The following is an 8481-nucleotide window of genomic DNA, read 5'->3' on the forward strand; positions in this document are numbered from 1 at the left end:
TCCAGATAGCCTGACTTAATATAGGGATGGTACACAATGGTGATGGTGGTGTTGGGTGTGTGTGTGTGTGTGGGGGGGGGGGGGGGTGGTGTTAGGGGGGAGGGGGATAAACAGTTTTTCTTGATTTTGCCTACCTAGACCATATTTCATTAAACTGAAATGCACAAATGAATTCCTTATTTATGTTATTAGAGCAGAAACTGCCAACAGGATAACAACTAATGAGAAACCGACTAACAACAAATATACGTATAGTTTGGTAGGTAGGATTAAAATCTGTTGTTGGTATGATACTGCTGCTCCAGAAAACATTTTCTTGAGAACATAAAATCGAAAAAGTTCATGTTTGCTTTCAAACTAACATGTCTGCCATAGAGTGAACCTATTGTTATTAGGATCAGCTGCACATATTATCTCTAGTTAACATTTATTTTATTACTTTTAGGTATATCAGAAGTGTGGCAATGGACACGAGTTGGTACAAATGACACATTAGGCACCATTGGTAACATCAGCATAACGTTAGAAAGTTTATTTTTTTTGCGGGGCTTTTTGCCAGATGAGGTACATAAAAATATAGTCCCTTTTTATTGTCTCAGAAATCGTCCCGCCCTGATTTTTTTTTTTTTTTTTTTTTTTAATACATATTCTGCTGCTCTATGATGACAAAATCGTCGACTGAGAATAAAGATTGATTAATTACGAGATGGGCATGAAATATTTGAGTAACGAGTAATGTGCTGTGTCCTGGAAGGCAAGTCGCGCTATGTCACAAATTTCTCTGATAAGAAAACTCTTGATTTTTTTTTATTTATATAATGACTTTGTGTCAGGAAATTTGGACTGTAAATGATATCCAAAGTGCAAGAATCGTTGAACACATTGGTACAAAAACATGACTGGATTAAAGAAATTGACACAAGCATGAACTTGTTAGATTTATGGCTGTATTTTGAGTTCAAGAGGTCGACAAACATACACATTGTGTTATATGTAATATACCTGATTTGGTTTGGGGGACTAAAGACAAGTATAATATAAATAAAACAAAGAGCTTTCAAATTATGATCCTTTTACTTTGGATTCAAACATTAACCTTGACGGGCATATGAATAAATTGAGATTTGAAACTAGTTAAATTTTCATCAGTAAATTCGCAGTCTTCAGTATCAGTGCAATAATTAGCATAGTTTATTTCTTCACGTTGACGACTTTGAGGCGGACTCCTTTTTCTGGCACCTATGGATGAACGCCCGAGGGGGCGTGCCCTATGACCCCAGGGTTCGACTAGTTTCCAGGATTACTATGATGGTGACACTGAAAAGCACCATGTCCAAATTGCTGACAAAGTTGACACTGCAGAGTTGGACTTATTTCACCGTGACCATTCCAGTTGCAATATGCTCGAAAGTGACCAGGAGCCTGACAATTAAAGCACGTTTTTGATTGGTTATTTCCTGCCTGACTTGAAAAGTTATTGTTGTAACGAGGGTTTTGATATTTTGGAGGCATTCCTGGTTTGATATCGTTATTTTATGATTTTAATTCTGATAGTGCTTTTGTGAGCTCTTTAACTTGGTTTTGTAACTCTTGAACCGGATTATTATCATTAACAACCATTGGCTTAGCAGCTGCAACACAAACTACATCGTCCTTCCTATACCCATAGGCTTCGCCCATTTTAGCTGCGGACAATGCACTAGCACTGTCTTTATGTGTACCAGCCCTAACAAAAAACGCAAGCTGTTCCGGTAAACCCTTGATAAACTGAGAGAGAATTTCATGGTCCTTCTTTTTCAAAATCTGAGCTTTCTCAACTATCTGTCCATAAAAATCTTCCAAAATTTGACCCCTACTTAATTTCATATTTTGAAAATTTTCGCTCTCAAGGAACACGGTCGGACTTTGCCAATCTAACTCTATATACTTTTCATCATGAGTTAAACACTCCATCTTCTTGTCATAGAAAGTTCAAATGTAATGAGATAAGTCTCACATACACAAATAAACAGTTTTATTCAAATATACAGCCATTTTCTGCCCTCACGTAACGTTGTGAGTCAAACCACGTGTTTTGTACTGTTGACAACTATTTCAAGGCTTCATTTTAATGTTTCATATGTTCATTTTGTATATATCAGGTACCAATTGTTACGATTTTAGGTTCTCCACTATGAAATACACCTGACTTAGGTTTAGGGGACTAAAGACAAGTATAATATAAATAAAACGAAGAGCTTTCAAATTATGATCATTTTACTTTGGATTCAAACACAAAAAGAGGCTGATACATGTAATAATCACACCAATCACGGATAAGGCAATACAACAGTTCCGGAAAGTATGGATTCAACATACAGATATACAACATATAGCTAGCCCTTAGATTTACCCAAGTGTCTGGTTTTATTTGGTGTTTCGGCTTACAGAAAATCTTTTATACCTGTCAATTATGTGATTTTTTTTTTCAAATTACTGTGGATTCATTATTATTCGTTGGATACCAATTTTCCAGGGTAAAGGTGAACCACAAATTCAAATTTTTAACAAATTACACATTTTCTATAGGCTTTGTATGCAGAGATTGACCAAACCACGAAATCAAATACCCACGAAAATGCAAGTTTTCCACAGTCCTTGAAAATTGATATCAACAAAAATAAATGAATCCACAGTAGGTTAAGAGGGGGCTGATTATCATTAATATAACTATGTCAAGTAAGTTTTTATAACACATTTGAATTACAAAAAGATGTAGTTTCTAACTGGGGTACAATTTAAAGTAGTTTGTAAAAAGAGATACCAAGTCCATGAAAATAAAATAAAACTCAAGTTTAAAACAAAATTACTAAGTTACACATGTTACAAATGGAATGCAATACTTACAGAACAGATAATGGCAATCATTGAACAAAAGACAAACCTGGGAACAGAGAAAACACAAAACAACAAATAATTGACAAATAACACTGAAAACTAAAAATAAATGAGAAACATGGATCCTGAAAAACGGGGGCTACGTCAGACAGTGAACAGAACTTGCATATGAAGACCAGCTTTTGTTTTTTAAATTTCCTACATGAGGCATTTGCCTCAATTTAGTTACGGCCCTGTAATAAAAGTGAGATTATGATGTTGGATACCAAAATGAGACTTTGAGAAACTTTTCTTTCCAGGTAATTGATGCCTTTTTGCATCAATTGACTTCAGAATCAGAGAAAACAATATATATTAACAGTACTATAATGACAGCAATTGCATCTAGGCAAGCAGATATACATGGCTGTTTACAGGAGGTAAATATAATTATATTTATAAGTGTATTGCACAAAGATTGTAAAAATGCAGATATTTTTAAAATTAATCAAATTTCACAAAATGTCCAGTAAAACCTGCATAAACACCAACTAGGGCGCTATGAAAAAGGACTGCTTTAGATACTGTTTTTCTTTTAGGTTTCCAGATTGACAGGAAGTTATCAATTTGTGACGACAGCTATTTTGCATGTAAAAGTTCTGTCTTATTGTAAACTGTAAACTAATAATTGAAATGCTATGATAATGAGATGACTTTTGCAAAAATATTTTGACATAAACAGTACCAGTTTTCTCTAACTTTCAACCATTTTACTGTGCAAGATCTTGTCTTCAGTCATTGTTTTCATAGGCTTTGGAAATTGGAAAAATTGGTTGTTCTGGAACTTCCCTGTATTTCATAAAAGGAACATTTTACAATTTTTTTTTATATCCTTGTATCTCAATGAGACCAAATTTTCCTTAAATCATATAAATTAATCATGCATTTTCATCCATTTTTAAAAAATCACAAGATTTATAATGAACAGAATAATTTCTGAGTTTACAGTGTGCATTTCAGAACTCAAGTCAAAATTATAGTTTAGTCATGAGAAGATTAAACACTATTTTGATTGCTAATTGGTCTTGCTGTTAAAATGTTGTTACTATTACTATTTGTAGGTCAACTTCGAGGACTATGATTGCATTATTGGAGCAGTTAATGAAGGACAAAATCACTGGACATTATTGGTATGTCAAGATATTTGATTTGAACATAGATCTGAAACATAAGTTGTACATTTCACAATCTGCAGTCATATGTATGTCCAGTTATACTTTAGTCTCACTCTGTAGATTCTGCATACATAAACAGATATATTTAGAGTTTTAGTCTTTTCATATGGCTGATCATGTACAGACAAATGCATAATATGCTATATATCTTGTTTAAAAGAGAGGCCAAAGATGCCAAAGAGATATTCAAATTTAATTATTCAAGAAGCTAACACAACATGCCAAAGAATCAAAGCTTTTCATTGCCATCTTTTTAAATTATGTCACAAATATTCAGATGATGTGAGCCATTAGGCTTAATCCAAAAAAAACCCATATTTTGCTAGGAGATATATTTTACAAAGATGCAAATGTATTTAAATTTTCTCTTTGTTCATATATATTTTGTGTTTTATGTACTTTACAGGTTATTTTTCCACAAGAAAAAATGATATGTTACTATAATCCAATGGGTGAAATGTTCCTGTCTATGCATGAATTGATGGAGAACTGGTAGTAAGTATAAAAGACTTTTAGTCTTAATTTGAACAATTTTTAGCTCACCGGGGCCCAAAGGGCCCCATGTGAGCTTATGCCATCACTTGGCGTCCGTCGTCGTCCGTTGTCTGTTGTCGTTTGTCGTCGTAAACTATTTCAAAAATCTTCTCCTCTGAAACTACTGGGCCAAATACCTTCAAACTTTAACTAAATTTTCCTTAGGGTATCTAGTTTATAAATTGTATCCGAAGTTTTGATCCATAGACAAACATGGCCGCCATGGCTAAAAATAGAACATAGGGGTCAAATGCAGTTTTTGGCTTATATCTCAAAAACTAAAAACTCTAAAGCTTTTAGAGCAAATCTGACATGGGGTAAAATTGGTCAATTGGTCTAGATCTATCGGCCCTGAAATTTTCAGACGAATTGAACAACCCATTGTTGGGTTGCTGCCACCAAATTGGTAGTTTTAACAAAATTTTGCAGCAATAATGTTCAGCAAAGTAAGATCTACAAAAAAGTTAATATGACCATAATTGTCAATTGACCCCTTAAGGAGTTATTGCCCTATAAAGACAATTTTACACAATTTGTTCATCAAGTTTGCTAACATTTAAAAATCTTCTCCTCTGAAACTACTGGGCCAATTACCTTCAAACTTTAATTAAATGTTCCTTAGGGTATCTTGTTTATAAATTGTATCCGAAGTTTGTATCCATAGACAAACATGGCCGCCATGGCTAAAAATAAAACATAAGGGTCAAATGCAGTTTTTGGCGTATATATCTCAAAAACTAAATCTTTTAGAGCAAATGTGACATGGGGTAAAATTGTTTAATTGGTCAAGATCTATCGGCCTTGAAATTATCAGATGATTCGAACAACCCATTGTTGGGTTGCTGCCACCGAATTGGTAGTTTTAACAAAATTTTGCAGTTTTTTGTTATGATTTTGAATATTATTATAGATATATATAAACTGTAAGCAGCAATAATGTTCAACAAAGTAAGATCTACAAAAAAGTTAATATGACCAAAATATTCAATTGACCCCTTAAGGAGTTATTGCCCTTTACAGGCAATTTTACACAATTTGTTCATCAAGTTTGCTAACATTTAAAAATCTTCTCCTCTGAAATACAGGTGAGCGATTCAGGCTCTTGAGAGCCTCATGTTTATTAACTTGTGCTTATCTTGAATGTAATTTTTTGGGTATCTATTCTTACTGATAAATTATGTAAATTAAGAATTGATTCATTTAAACTTATTCTTAAAGGTTACCAATTTAACACCATGGTAAATCTTTAAATATTGTTATTACCAGTACTAACATTGATTTTTGTGAACCTGTGACTTTTGTCGCAAAAGTGAGATATAGCGATCCTACGTACATTCTGTCGTCGTTGAGGTTATAATTGTAAAAACTTTCTTAAACTGTCCTGGATTTCTACCAAACTTGGACAGAAGTTTGTTTATGATTATAGGATAGTATCAAGAAGTAAATTTTGTTAAAAAAAAAAAAACTGTTTATCCGTATTTTACTTATAAATGGACTCAGTTTTTCTGCCAGTTAGCATTACATGCTTCTGTTGTTAAGGTTTTTTAAATTGTAATAACTTTCTTAAAATATTCTGGATTTCTACCAAACATTGACAGAAGCTAGTTTATGATAAAAAGCTGGTGTTACTCCTCTGTCCCAGCTGGTTAGGAGAGGGATGAGTGCGCACAAACATGTTTACCCAGCCATATTCTTAATGTGCCTGTCCCAAGTGAGGAGCCTGTAGTACCAATATTTTTCTCTTTTGAATTATTTCACTTTTATTTTTTTCATGTATTGGCCTTTGATAGTTGATTATTCAGTATGTTTTTTTCTCATTGTTGAAGGTCAACAACTTTAAAAACAGCTATAAAACCAGGTTTAATCCACCATTTTCTACATAAGAAAATGCCTGTACCAAGTCAGGAATAGGACAATTGTTATCCATTTGTTTCATGTGTTTGAGCTTTTGCCATTTGATTAGGGACTTCATTTTGAATTATCAAGTAGGTATTTTTGTTTTTTTATTTTTTTCTATACAGACTTAGAATCTTATTAATTTACCTGTTTATGATGATGATCCTTAACTTTTTGTAGTGACGACTCAAGTTGATCTTTTTCAAAACTGTATTGGAAGAGATCTAATGTTTGGAGCATTACCCTGTATATATATTCATGCCTCTGAAAGAAATCTGTACAATATGAGAAGTAAGTTATTTTATAGTGATTGCCATATTTACAAGATATTCAGTTATAACTTTCAAATTTCAGTTACTTTATGAAGAAAAGGTCAGATTTTATGCTTGATGGGGAAGGATCATGGAGAGTACAAGTCCTAGAGCACTCAAAGCAAATGGATGGCACATCATGTGGTGTTTATGTATTGAAGGTTTGATATATTATTTAAAAAACTTAATTTAGTCATACATACATGATTTTTTTATTAGTTATTATTGGCCTTGAACTAGCTGTCAGTAACTGTGATACTCTCAAATCTGTACTTGGTGTTCTTTTGTTGTTGGGATATACATGTACCAGGCCAAATCCACTCTGTGTAGGATTTGTATCCATCTGATGAGTTTAGCCTTTTTCAAATGATTTTTATACCCCCGCTTTATAAAAGTGGGGGTATACTGTTTTACCTCTGTCTGTCCATCCTTTCGTCAGCCAATCTGTCAGTCCGTTCGTCTCATGAATATTTTCGTTGCATTTTTCTCAGGAACTACTTGACAAGGATTTCTGAAATTTGGTTTCAAGGTTTATATAAGTAAGTTATACTGTGTGATGCGTTTTCAGTTTCATCACTCAACAACTTCCTGTTTACCGAACACTTGTATTATTTTACACATGATAGCCAAGTTGAAAATTTTCGTCGCATTTTTCTCAAGAATGACTTGACAAGGATTTCTGAAATTGGGTTTCAGGTTTTATATAAGTCAGCTGTACCGTGTGATTTTTTCAGATTCATCACTCAACTTCCTGTTTACCAAATTATATTTCGGCGGGGGTATCATCAGTGAGCCGCAGCTCACAGTTTTACTTGTTTAAGTTTGTTCTTATGGTGTACTGTTACAACACAGTGTCAGGTTAGGGGAGGGTTGGATTCTGCTAACCTGTTTTACCTAGGCCTGCCACATTCTGTATGTATGTGCCTGTCCCAAGTCAAGAGCCTGTAATTAAGTGGTTCTTGTTTGTTTATATTTGTTTTTTTGTTCATTTTTATACCCCCGCTTTAAAAAAGTGGGGGTATACTGTTTTACCTCTGTCTGTCTGTCCATTAGTCCATCCATCAGTACGTCAGTCCATCGGTTCCCTTTCTCAGGAGCTACATCATAAACATTTCAAAAATTTGGTTTCAGGGTTTATATAAGTCAGTTATACCGTGTGATGTGTTTTCAGATTCATCACTCAACAACTTCCTGTTTACCGAATACCTGTATCATTTTACACATGCTAGCCAACTTGAAAATTTTCGTCACATTTTTCTCAGGAACTACTATACAAGGATTTCTGAAATTTGGTTTCAGGGTTTATATAAGTCAGCTATACCTTGTGATGCCTTTTTAGATCCATCACTCAACAACTTCCTGTAACCATGTAGGAATATTACATGCGAATAAATTGTCCATTTTTGATTGGTTTAAAGCTGTCATGCGATAAATTTGTTACAGGATTAACTAATGACCCCCTACTGACCATAGAGGGTGAATAAAACCCACAAACTTAAAGGTCCCCCCAAATTGTTGGCTCAGCTCCCTCCTACAACTACAATTCAGTACATTTAGTTTCTAAGGAATGACTTTTTGTAGTGTAGCTAGCTAAGTGGTTGGTTGCTCAACAAGTTTGAATTCACTTGAAAGTCTTTTATGAGTTACTT

At 33.9% G+C, this 8481-nt stretch overlaps 1 long non-coding RNA gene across 1 annotated transcript; it reads left to right on the forward strand.

The window, feature by feature from the left end:
• Window positions 1-3975: 3975 nt before the first annotated feature.
• Window positions 3976-6993, forward strand: LOC127710416 (uncharacterized). Its single transcript, XR_007986177.1, has 3 exons — window positions 3976-4046; window positions 4498-4586; window positions 6876-6993. It is a non-coding gene; the product is annotated as an uncharacterized LOC127710416 (long non-coding RNA).
• Window positions 6994-8481: the final 1488 nt, after the last annotated feature.

This window comes from Mytilus californianus, unplaced genomic scaffold, assembly GCF_021869535.1.
Source record: "Mytilus californianus isolate M0D057914Y unplaced genomic scaffold, xbMytCali1.0.p SCAF_77, whole genome shotgun sequence".
Classification (NCBI taxonomy): domain Eukaryota; kingdom Metazoa; phylum Mollusca; class Bivalvia; order Mytilida; family Mytilidae; genus Mytilus; species Mytilus californianus.